Source organism: Cricetulus griseus, chromosome 4, assembly GCF_003668045.3.
Source record: "Cricetulus griseus strain 17A/GY chromosome 4, alternate assembly CriGri-PICRH-1.0, whole genome shotgun sequence".
Lineage (NCBI taxonomy): Eukaryota > Metazoa > Chordata > Mammalia > Rodentia > Cricetidae > Cricetulus > Cricetulus griseus.
Genome location: NC_048597.1, coordinates 1 through 13,434, shown reverse-complemented (window position 1 = coordinate 13,434; position 13,434 = coordinate 1). Strand labels below are relative to the sequence as shown.

At 37.9% G+C, this 13,434-nt stretch overlaps 1 long non-coding RNA gene across 2 annotated transcripts; it reads left to right on the top strand.

Annotated features, from left to right (window-relative positions):
- Positions 1 to 1,011: 1,011 nt before the first annotated feature.
- LOC113835648 lies at positions 1,012 to 10,921 on the top strand. 2 transcript variants are annotated; one of them, XR_004769817.1, is made up of 2 exons: positions 1,012 to 1,145; positions 9,089 to 10,921. It is a non-coding gene; the product is annotated as an uncharacterized LOC113835648 (long non-coding RNA). The 2 variants fall into 2 exon arrangements; XR_003485340.2 differs by having other exon boundaries at positions 9,047 to 10,921.
- Positions 10,922 to 13,434: the final 2,513 nt, after the last annotated feature.

Below are 13,434 nucleotides of genomic sequence, written 5' to 3'. Positions count from 1 at the left end.
GATATCCTATGATAAAACTAAATTTAAGCAGTATCTATCTACAAATCTAGTTCTACAGAAGGTTATAGAAGGAAAACTTCAATCTTAACAGGTTAACCACACCCAAGAAAATACAAGTAATAAATAATATCAGCCCAGGAAATTAAAGGAGGACGCAAAACCCCACACTATAAAAACACAATACACGTATCAATAAATATGACTCATTGATAACTCTCAACATTAATTGTCTCAAAAATTAGACACAGACCAACATATTAGACTAGAAAAGATAATCCATCCTTCTGCTGCACCCACAAAATGCACCTTACTATCACCTCATGGTACAGGAATGTAAAGGATATCCCAAGCAAAGGGACACAAGAAGCAAGCAGGTATATCCATTTTAATATCTGAGAAAATGTGCTTCAATTCAAAACTAATCATAAGATATGGGGAAGGACACTACATACTCATCAAAGGAAAAATCTACAAAGAGGATGTTACAATTCTTAATACATATGCACCAATGCAAGGCTACCCGGGTTCATATATGAAACACTACTATAGTTATAATCAAATATTAATCCTCACACTGTTATGTTGAGAGACTTTAGTACCCCACATCCACCAGTAGAAAGATCATTCAGACAAAAACAAAAAAGAAATGCTGAAACTAAATAAGATCATAAGTTAAATGGACCTACCAGATATCTATAGAAATTCCCACTGAGATACTAAATATACCTTATCCTCAGAAGCCCGTGAAACTTTCTCCAAACATCAGTATATAAAGTAAATCTCAAGAGACATTTTTAAAAGCGAAATAATACCCTGCATCCTATCTGATCACAATGGATTAAAGCTGGATATCAACAATAGAAATGGCATATCTTTGTCTGGGCCAGGTCAGGAATCGTTGTGCTGTGTCTTTAAGGACAGTGTAATCCTATGGGAGGTGATCTTGTCAATCAGGCCTCACTAGCCAATCAGGCCCTCCAGGTGACCTGTCAGTCACAAGAGTACAGGGCTCTTCCTGCCGGTGGCAGTTTCAGGCTTGTCTCTGAAAAGGAGCTAGCTCCTTTGTGTGTGTGTGTGTTCTGTGCTGTGAGCACTGCTACAGGGAGCTGAGTGGAGAGCTTGGAAATCCGGGAAACCAAGACATGGTGAGTGAGGGGCTGTTGTGATGGGGAGGAGCAGACGGTGAGGTGTTGGAGCCAGTGTGGTGGGTCCGCGCAGGATCTGAGTGGGAACCTGCAGCCAGATTCCCTGTCCTGTAAGTTTCTACATGGTCCATGCAAATCCCTGAGCCCAGGGGCAGGCCTCTGAATAACTTTGGTCTGTGGGCTGGATCTACTCGAGACAGTGTTTCTCTGTGTAGCTTTGGAGCCTATCCTGGCACTCGCTCTAGAGACCAGGCTGGCCTTGAACTCACAGAGATCCGCCTGTCTCTGCCTCCTGAGTGCTGGGATTAAAGGCGTGCGCCACCAACTCCCGGCCCTGAATTGTTGATGTAAAGGATTTGCCGCCCAGGCAACATTTTACATGGGACAAAGTCATACATTGTCTTATTAATGACATTCTCCCTGTCAGGAAGGGCCCTACTCTGTTTCAAAGTCAGTATGTCTAAGTGTTCTATTATTTTTATCTATTTTTTTTGAGACAGGGTTTCTCTGTGGCTTTGGAGGCTGTCCTGGAACTAGCTCTTGTAGACCAGGCTGGTCTCGAACTCACAGAGATCCGCCTGCCTCTGCCTCCCGAGTGCTGGAATTAAAGGTGTGCGCCACCAACGCCCAGTTTATTTTTATCTATTTTAAAAAAATCAATTATTGATAACATTTTTAAAATGTCATTTTCTTCTTTTGGGGGGGGGGTTCGAGACAGGGTTTCTCTGTGTAGCTTTGGAGCCTATCCTGGCACTTGCTCTGGAGACCAGGCTGGCCTCAAACCTACAGAGATCCGACTGCCTCTGCCTCCCGAGTGCTGGGATTAAAGGCGTGTGCCATCAACGCCCGGCTAAAATGTCATTTTCTTTCAATGCATTACTTTGTTTCTATTTTCCTTTGTTCCCTGTTTAAGAATTTCATTCCATTTTTTTCTTAAGTGCTGTTTGTTTGTTTCTTTCTTTCTTTCTTTCTATATATATATATATATCAGTTTAGAGCATTGGTTCTCAACCTGTGGGGTCCTAGCTCCCTTTGGGCGAATCAAATTACCCTATTACAGGACTTGCCTAAGACCACGGGAAAACACAGATGTTTATATTACAATTCATAACAGCAAAATTATAGTAATAAAGTAGCACTGAAAATAATTTTATGGTTGGGGGTCACCACATCATGAGGAACTGTGTTAAAGGGTCGCAGCATTAGGAAGGTTGAGAACCACTGATTTTGATCAATGTCTCCTGTAGCTCAGGCTCATCTCACACTGTATAATTGAGAATTGCTTTGAACACCGAATCCTGCTTCTGCTGCCCAGTTTTGGAAAGACAGTCATGCAACTCCTTCCAGGGTGGGCCTTTACTGTTGTCTGGGAAGGGAAAATAACCAGTAAATGAATATCCTCCAAGTTCTCAAGATTTTATTGTGAATTTACAAAGAAGGAGGAACCTGTGTAAGAATTTCATTCACCAACTGTAAAGCAGATGTAGTCACAGCACAGAAAGGGAGGGGCAAGAAGAAAGAAGAAAGATTTCCTGCTGTTGACATTAGCCTTGTGCAGTCAGGTGATCAATTTCAGATATTCCATAAATGTCCTGACTGGCCATTTCTCAGTTTCATGGATCAGGTGATCAAAAATCTAAATAACAGAACTTATGAAACCAAATTACTGTAGTTACAGCATTTCAACCTAAATAGAAGAACTGGATAAAATGGTGTTGCCCTGCCTAACATAACTATTTTTTCCAAGTTTAAGATGGTAGTCCTAAGAGAAACTTGGTGTGTTCTCATACAAATCCCTAGTCTCTGGAGCGCATGGCCATAAAGCCTGTTTCAACTTTGTAACATAATTTTGGGGGATTATAACTATATTTTTTCCACTGTCTCTTTCCTGCCTCCAAGGCCTCCTATAGCCCCTTCCTTGTGTTCTCATCTATGGCTTCTTTTTGTTTAACAACAGATACTGTTTGAATGTGACCTGTGTTTGGCTGTAGGACCTCCCAGCTATGAAGCAAAGGGTTGGCTGTGCTGGACATTGAGTGTGTAATTGAATGTGTACACATAGGACCCTGTGCCTTGGAAGAGGAATAGGAAGTGCTCTGGGACATTGGAGGATTTTACTAAACTATGAATTTCCCAGATCAGGACCCTGTCTGACTGTAGTGTGGAAGGGCAAAGCTGGGAGAGCCAATGTGGTCTGAGTCATTTGATCTCTCCTCACCCAGTAGGGTAACTGCTAATGTCCTGAAGCCCATCAGGGTCGTCTTCACTAATGATGAACTTCAGGAAGGCTTAGCCATCAGGAGCACCAGTGGGAGGTAGCTTACAGTTTCTTTCCAGGATTCTCCTCTTGTTCTACTGTGGGGAGCTATAAGGAAGACCACAAGCCATGCCATGATGAGTGTGAGGCCCACTGTCCTCAGACCAGGAAGAACGGGTTGGCTGAGCTATCAGAATCTGAACTGCTTGGGCTGGGTTGGACCATAAGCCAGAGTGAAGTTCTGTTGGTCCCTGTGTTGACCTGGGCAGTGGCCCTTGGCCTCTGAGTTTTGTTGAATGTGGATTTTCTGGGGAGAGGGATGCTCTGTCATCCTGACATGGGATACTATGAAGTGGTAATATCACTGTCCAGTGTGTACACACAGGCGTTGCTTTTGTTGTGCAGTGGGAAGTCAGATTGAAAAACTGAAGGTCTGGCATGTTACCTTCCACTTTGAGGTTTATCTTACAAATGTCACAGATAGTTTAGAAACTGGTAGAAAGGAGGTGATGAGCATCATCCTTCAGCAATACATGATTAGAATGTTTTCAACTTTCTGCTACTGACAGCCACCATGGTGTGATTCAGTGAAGTTCATTTCTAGGTCACAAAAGGAGTTTCTGAGCTTTAGAGGTATTTCATATTAGAATAGTATTTTGAAGGTGTATATGAAAGATGTCACATCTTGTGACATGATCCATGTGGCAGAAAGCAGATATTAAATTATTCCTCACATTGTCTTTTGATTGGACATCACTGGGGCTGGGTTTGTCTGAAACCACAAGGGGGGCACGAGGGGCTGTAGAGTCATAGAAGACTCTGGAGGAGATCATTTCTGTTTGCTGGGAGGTCTCTAGAGCATGGGGCCTCTCTGGAAGAAATATCAGTAGCTGTAGGTTCAGAAAATTAACAGTTTAAGGGTCACTTTTAATTAATTTTGTTGGAGTTGTGAAATATGTGTTTATTTAATTTTTGTACACATAGAATCATAGGTGTTTGGCTGAGTATCCTTTGTTTTTTTTTTTAATTTTCCTGCTTCTGTTCTTGGCTTTTTCTCTCCATCCTCTATTCTTTTACAAATATTGTATACATTCTTGATTATTGTAGCTTCCCTGGTAAATATATAAGTCATATTGTATCAATGTGTGTACTGTTTATATGTTGACCTAGAACTGAACTTCACTGAATCACACACCATGGTGTTTGTCAGTAGCAGAAAGTTGAATACATTCTAATCATGTATTGCTGAAAGATGATGCATATATCATCTGAGTGTTTCCACTTTGCATGTAGCTTTGAAATCAGCTTTTCTCTTATAAAATTTTAGGCATTATCTTTGGACTGCATTCAATTTATGGTTCAAATTAACCATAAACAACATCTTAATATTGATGTATCATATTCCCTAGGATCATTTTATATTTTATTTATTTATGTGTTGTTGTTAATCTGTAAAAGACTTTTACATTATTGGATAAAAAGTATTATTGGGCTTGGCAGTTGGCTCAGCACATATTCTTGGTGATGACCTCAGTTCAGATCCCAGCACCCAAATCAGGAGGCTCACTACTTCAGGTTTAGGGGATCTGATAGGCTCTTTTCTGGTGTGTCACCTGTACACACATGGAAGACATTCCCTCAAACATACACATAAAAAACAGGGATATATTTGTTTTCAAAAGTTCTTTTTACTCATAAAGCAATTAGAGCAAAACAAGTTCTTTTATGTTTTTAATAGAAATCATACATTGTTTCTTTAAAAATCTGTTCTCTTGCATTTGGTTTAGAAAAGTGTTCCTTTCCTCATCCTGATGCATTTAAGGCAATCATCAGTCATAGGAAAGTGTTCCTAACTTTTGTGAGCAAGAAGGTAGATATGCATAACTAATATAACAGTTTAGTATGACAAGGGATATCACACAAGGTTCGTATTCTGAATTCTCAATTATGGTCCTAAGCCTATCCTGACAGGGCTGCTCATCTGTGCAATGTATCTTAGCTGATGTTCAGGTCCAGTCTCTAACTGAAGTCTCTGATTCATGGGTCATGATCCTGGGGGAGATGCTCTATCCCTAGGGCTGATAAAGGTGATGTCTCTTCACATGTCTAGAGTAGAGCTTTGGTCTCTGTTTATATACTGTCCAGTGGATGTCATGTTGTTCTAGGACTGTATCTGGTTATCTGGAGTGAGTGATATTGCTAAGTTCTTGTTATCAGATACAGCCTTGGGTGTAGTGGGGTTCATGACTAAGCTGTTTTTACATGTATAAAATGTGTTTTTTGGGGATCCAATGAGAAGACCATGTGGATTTATTTTTTCTTTCAGTTTGTATGGCAGATTTTCCTATGTTGAACCATCCCTGCATCTTTCGGATGAAGCCTACTTTATCAGGGTGGATGATTTTTTTCATGTCATCTTGGATTTGGTTTGCCAGAAATTTATTGAGTAATTTTCCATCAATGTTCATGAGGGAGATAGGTCTGTAATTCTCTTTCTCAGATGAGTCTTTGTGTGGTTTGTGTATCATGGTAACTGCAGTCTCATAAAAAGAATTTGGAAATATTCCTTCTGTTTCTATTGCGTGGAACAATCTGAGTATTATCGGCATTAGATCTTCTTTGAAATTATGATAGAGTTCTGCACTGAAGCCATTTGGCCCTGCAATTTTTTTGGGGGGAGACATTTAATGACTTCTCTTTCTTTAGGGATTATAGGTCTATTTAAATTATTTATCTAGTCTTGATTTTATTTTGGTATGTGGTACCTATCAAGATAATTGTCCATTTCTTTTAGATTTTCCAATTTTGTGGAGTACAGGTTTTTGAAGCATGGCCTAAAGATTGCCTGGATTTCCTCAGTATCTGTTGTTATTTTTATTTCTCATTCTCTTAATTTGGATATTTTCTCTCTGCCTTTTAGTTGGTTTGGATATCTTGTTGATATCACTGATTCTTGGTGTTGCTCTTTGTTTCCATTTTACTGATTTCAGCATAGACTTTTATTATTTCAGGCTGTTTACTCCTCCTGGGTGAGTTGTTTTTTTTTCTAGAGCTTTCAGGTGTGTTAAGTCATTAGTGTGAGATTTCTCCAAATTCTTTATGTAAGTAATTAGTGTTATGAACTTTCTTCTTAGCACTGCTTTCATAGTGTCCCTTAAGTTTGGATATGCCATGGATTCATTTTCATTGGATTTTAGGTAGTCTTTAATTTCTAGTTTTATTTCTTCCTTGACCCAGTGGTAATTCAGTTGAGAGTTGTTCATTTTCCATGAGTTTGTAGGCTTTCTGTTGTTTGTGTTGTGATCTGGTAAGATTATTGGGGTTATTCCAAATTTTTGTATCTGTTGAGATTTTATTTGTGACCAAGTACATGAACAATTTTAGAGAAGATTCCATGCTGTGCTGAGAAGCAGTTATATTCTTTTTTGGGGGTGAACGTTTCTGTAGATACCCGTTAAGTCTTTTGAATCATAATATCTATTATTTCCCTAATTTCTCTGTTAAGTTTCTGTCTAGCATACCTGTCCACTGGTGAGAGTGGGATGTTGAAGTTTCTTACTATTAATATGTGTGATTTGATATGTGATTTAATCTTTAGTAATGTTTCTTGTACAAATGTGGGTGCCCTTGTATTTGGGTCATAAGTGTTAATAATTGAGACTTCATTTTGATGTTTTTTTCCTTTGAATATGAAATGTCCTTCTCCATCTCTTATAATTAATTTTAGTTTGAAGCCTGTTTTATTAGCTATTAGGGTAGCTACACTGGCTTGCTTTTCAGGTCCATTTGATGGGAAATTCTTTTTTTTTGTTTGTTTGTTTGTGAGCCTAGCCTTTAACGGCTGAGCCATCTCTCCAGCCCAGGAAATTCGTTTTCTAACTCTTTATTTTGGGATAATGTCTGTCTTTCAAGTTCATGTGTGTTTCCTGTGTGTTGCAGAAGGATGGATCCTGTTTTCATATCCATTCTGTTTTTCTATGTCTTTTTATTGGTGGATTGATACTAAGAGATACTAATCCAAAGTGATTGTTATTTCTTGTTGATTTTCAATTTTTGTCGTGGTGATGTGATGGTGTGTGTGTGTGTGTGTGTGTGTGTGTGTGTGTGTGTGTGTGTGTTTCCTTTTTGTGTTTTGATGCTGTGAGATTATCTATTGCCTGTGTTTTTGTGAGTACAGCCAACTTCCTTGGGTTGGAGTTCTCCTTCTAGCACTTTCTGTAGGGCTGGGTTGTAGGTATTGTTTAAATCTGGTTTTGTCATGAAATACCTTGTTTTCTCTTTCTATGGTCATCTAAAGTTCTGCTGTGTCTAGTAGAAGAGATCTCCTGGGTAAACTGGGGGCAGTGTGGGTGGGTTGGTAAGATGTGAACAGTGGTGTCTGGTTGGCTGGGATGTGGGTGGAAGGAAGGGCACAGTAATTAGAGATATATCTCGATATAGGGCATTTTGGGGTTAGGGAGGGACCTGGTGCTAGAGAATCTCCCAGTAATCCACAAGGATTACCCCAGCTAAGATTCCTAGCAATAGTGGATATGTAGCCTGAACTGGACATCTCTTATAATCAGATAGGTGACTACCCTAGTTGTCATCAGAGAGCCTTCATCCAATAACTGATGAAAACAGATGCAGAGATCCACAGCCAAGTGCTTGTTCTTTGCCATGGCAGAGTCTTTTTTTTTATAATGAGAAGAATTGAGAGGCCAGTAATGTTCATAATTAGCACCCAATGTTGTTTCTCAGTTTTTTGTATGTTAACATTATGAACAAACAAATCATAAATATAAAGCATCTGGAATTCTGTTGATTCTCTAGAGCCATCCATCTCTATGTGTGACCAATGTGTATGGACCCCCTGTTTTGGCAGAAATGGTGATGACATGGGGGCTAAACCTAGATTCTAGAATACAATATTCCTGACCTGAGGTGTCATCATGGAGATGAAGCAATTCCCGAAGAAATTTCTTCTATCACAATTTGCACAGACGTGTCTGTTGGAAATATGCATAGTTGCTTTATTCCATAGGATGTTATAGTAGTCTGTCGTGGATGTTGAGGTTGGGGTGTGAGTTCACGTGGGTCTGTGGAACAAAGACTCTGATACACTTTTAATAATGTACTTAGCCTTTCACAGCTGCAGGGGTCTCTAGCTTCAGTGGACTGAATCATTTTAGTTTTCTCTGTATTTACACTTTAGCCAGTATATGATTACCATATACTCAGAACAACTTGAATGAGGCTTCCAAAAATACAATGACAACTGCAAATCTTGATTCATCAGATACCACAGTTTTCCTTGTTTCCTCAATCAAATAAAGGCATGAGCTGGTATACCCTGTTTGCCCATCTTTCTTGTAGTTGATCATACAATTTTTCTGATGTGTACTGAGTACTAATGATCTGTTTGCTTGTCTCTCTATGTCTTTTAATAAGCATTTCTTTAACATGTCGATATCCCATTCAAAGGTTGCAGAAATGTCAGAGGTGACCCTCCTATTCAGTTTTCCTCTGACGTGACCTTGAGATTACTTTAGAATTTCTGTGTCATGGAATAAGTGCAGGAAGCATGAGAAATATAGTGTATTTTCAAAGATGTTTACATTTATACTGTATAACTTTCTTTTTATACATTTATGGTATATTTTAGAATGCAGGGACATATGACAATGTGCATGTTGACTTTACTCAGGAAGAGTGGGCTTTGCTGGATCCTTCCCAGAAGACTCTCCATAAAGATGTGATATTGGAGACTACAGGATCCTTACTGCTATAGGTAAGACTATGAATTTTCCTTCACATTTTAAAATAAGGAGGCAACTGTTTCTTGGTTATTGATTTTCTTCTGTAATTACAATTGAAACTGAGCAAGGATGATATGAATGAATCAGGCATGTTACTAAGGTTCACTGAATCTTAGAACTTAGAACCTTAGAACTTAAATGTTGCATGACTTCCAATAATATATCAGGCATTTTCTAGTACTATATTTTAGGCTACACAGAAGGTAATTTTAATGTGCAAGCTAATACAAATATGCCTGAGAAGAAATTTTTTTTCAGTTTAAGTAATAAAAATTTTATTTAGAATTTCTGGGATGGTGGTTAAATCTCCCCCCACTCTGGGGGGAGAAGAAATTTTAAGGTGTGTGGAAGTTTTAAAGAAAGCAACAGTGTAATTAAGCACAGCTTAAGGTTCATTGATGATTATTAAATTTCCACAAAACCATATACCAATGCATTTAGTTTCATAGCACTCATATTACATAAGGTATGCACATTGAATAAGTAATAAATACATGTCCAAAACCTTGTAATAATCAAATAGTTCATAGTAAAGCTTGTGTTATTCATATGCTTGTGATTTTGCTAAGTTTAGTGAGAGGAGGGGTAGTTACATTCAAGAGCCAAGGGCGACTGTTGTGGAGAAACCTTATTCTCTACATCATATGTCTGTAAGGAACAGAAAGTTAAATGCTACCAATGCAATGTGGACACCTCTTATTTGTTATTCTTCCTTTATTAGGTATATCATATGTCACTCTCGATACTAGCCATATAAACATAGGGATATGGAAAGAAGCAACATATCCCTCTCTCTCTCTAAGAACAATTAGAAGATATGTAGCAGCACCCAATTTGAATAGATTTGTTGAATGTGATGCAAATTCACAAGTAATTACTTTTCCAGCTTTCATTGGAAATATCTCAACAAACTCACACTTCATAAAATCCCTATGTGTGCTAGGAATGTATATATACTTCTGTTTGTCCTGTTCGTTTAACAAATGTAGTATGACTCACACTATAGGAAAACTTATGAGTTTTTCTAGTTATCTTCAAATATGTGAAAAATCTCATATAGAAAAAAAGATGCTATAAATGTGAGCCTTTGCAGGTATTTTCAAAGATCCAAAACCACCCTTAGAAGCAGGAGCAACATGAGTGTAAAACAGCGATAAAGCCTTAAGACCTGATTTCTCTTTACAATTAGACCAAATTATAAAATTAATTCATACAGATATATTCAACAGTGTAATGGATGTGTTACAATTTTTAACTGTGTCATTTATGAAAGAAGTCATACTGGAGAGAAACCTTCTGAATATTCTCAAAGTGTTAAAGCCTATGCATATCATGGTCATCCTCAAAGGCCTGAAAGACTCCATACTGGAGGGAAGCCTTATAATTGCAATCAATGTGTGAAAGCAGTTGCATATCATACTCATCTTCTAAGTCAGAAAATAACTGATACTGGAGGGAAACCCTATGAATGTAATCAATGCGTTAAGGCCTATGCATATAAGTCTTCTAATGTATAAAATAACCCATACTGGAGAGAAGCACTATGAATGTAATTAATATGGTAGATTCTTTTCACAGGACTGTAGTCTCCAAACACTTAAAAGAACACATACAGGAGAGAAAGAAACCCTATGAATGTAGTCGATGTGGTAAAGCCTTTCATGTCACAGTATTTTTTCAACTAATAAAAGAACACATTGGAGAGAAACTCTATGAAAGTATTGTGGTGTCAAGCCTTTCATGTCACATAATTTAATGCATAAAAGAACATATATTGGAGAGAACCTCTATGAAAGTGATGTGTTAAAGCCTTTGCACATCATTGTAGTCTTTGAAATTCTGAGAAAAAAATCATACTGCAGAGCAAATATTAATGTAGTCAGTATGGTAAGGTTTTGTACTTTGTGGTGTTCTTTATACAAGAGTAAAACTTTTAGTGTTCAGTCATTCTGTTATAGCTGTTCATATCACAAATAGTCTTTGAGGACCTGAAAAAAACTCATATAGAAGAAAGTCTGGCTATAAAGGATTTCATAAGATCTTTAGTCAACACATTCTAGTTATATAAGAGTGTAATTTTCAATCAGTATAATGTCTTTATTTTGTTTGCCTTGCTTATGGACAAAGCCCTACAAATTTAAATGCTACAGGTTTCCTCTTCAATGAAAAATAACTAATTCAGGTATAAAACTTCATGAATGTTTATTTGTGCCTTTTCCGTTGTGATAAAACATAATGTTTATATCAACTCATGAAAGAGTTTGACTCTTGGTTCCAGAGGGATACAGGATCACAGTGAAAGTGGCATGGCAACAGATGTCAGACATGGCTGCTTTATATCATGATGCTTAGATCTCACATCCTCAACCTGCAGGATGAACCAGAGAGTGGAAACTGGAAATGGTGTGCTGATGTAAATTATGAAAGCATACCCCAGTGACATATTTCCTCCAGCAGGGCATCATTTCCTAATTCATCCCAAATGATACCACCAACTAAGAAGTATTGATTTCTCTGACTCCAAGCCTACATGCTTGTTTTCTGTTATATGAAGCAGTCCATGTACTGGAAAACTATAAGCCTTTATATGCCTCAACATCTGGGTTACAGGAATGAATGCATACAAAAGAAAAATAGTCAGGATTGGAAATGTTCAATGATTTTCATTAATTTTTATTTTGTTATGTCAGTGTGTCTTCAGATATGTGCATGTGATTAGATCCGTAAACCCTTTAGTCTTCCTTTATTTATTTCTAACAGGAATTACAGAATGTTGTCAAAAAAACCTCACTTGGATTCTGGGCAGGGACTTGTCTTAACTGATTGACCCTGTCTTTATCCCTCTCAGTATTTGTTTTTAAGATTTTATTTATTATGTATACAACATTCTGCTTCCATGTATATCTGCACACCAGAATACGGCACCAGATCTCATAACAGATGGTTGTGAGGCACCATGTGGTTGCTGGGAATTGAACTCAGGACCTCTGGAAGAGCAGTCAGTGCTCTTAACCTCTGTTGTGAGCACCATGTGGTTGCTGGGAATTGAACTCAGGACCTCTGGAAGAGCAGTCAGTGCTCTTAACCTCTGAGCCATCTCTCCAGCCCTCCTTCTCAGTATTTTATACCATTGTATCCTCAGTATTAGGAATTACAAGAAGTTGTCAAACACCTGACCTTGGTCCTTGGAATGAACTTTTAACTGCTTGGTCACATCTCTAGCCCTATGATATTTTAAACATTTATACGTCATCTTGACATTAGAAAATAAGGAAGAATGAGAAAAATCTTATTCATGTAAACAATATGGTAAAGATTTTGCATATCACAGTTGACTTCAGTTTCAATGAAAAAGTTCTGTTTCATCTATTACATTATACCCTTGAAGCAAGTAAATTGTTTACCATATTCATGCAAGTATGATGGTTGAGATCAGAGTATTGTGGTTTGCATTTTGAAAGTTTTGTAGTAGGTATTGAAGTGTCCTGTATATGTGGCAAATCCACTTACTGAGTTTATTTGCTGGTTCATATATTGCTTCTTTGACTCTGTTCATCTTCTGTTGTATTTTCACTTTGTGATAGGCATTTTTTTCTGCTTAAATGTATAGAATGGGTTGCCCATTATCTAAGTGGTTCATTGTTTACTTAAATATCAGACAGGGTTATCCTACTTTTCACATAAAGGTGTCTGTGAAAGGGTGGTGGCTTCTTGGTCCTTGTCTAATTTTTTTTATATTTCCACAAATTTCCTCCAGATGTTGTTTGTTTTCCATGCTGGCTTGGATGTCAGTAATTAGTCAGGGCTCCCTTTGAACTCATAGGTCTGGTGTTTCATCCTCCTGAGTTCAAGACCAACAGTAGATGATGTACTCCTGATGTGTGCTCCTTTGTAGACATGTTTTAACAATGTTAATATTAACATGCTTAATAGAAGATAAGAAAATACTTCATGTGTCTATCCCAAGAAGTGTCTGGTGGAGATATAATAAAATAGAATAATCAGCAATCATCTGTGTATCTCATAACATAGCTTGTTGTATTATGGAGATGTATATAGTTTTCAACATTCCTGCTTCTTCATGATCCAGTTTTTATCCATTTGGCACTCATCTTGAAGTATTTTCTCCTAAAGGAATTATCTACAGATGCCAGGTAATGTAAAGACAGATTTATTTTTTAAAAACATGTCTGGTGTGTGTGTGTGTGTGTGTGTGTGTGTGTGTGTGATGTGA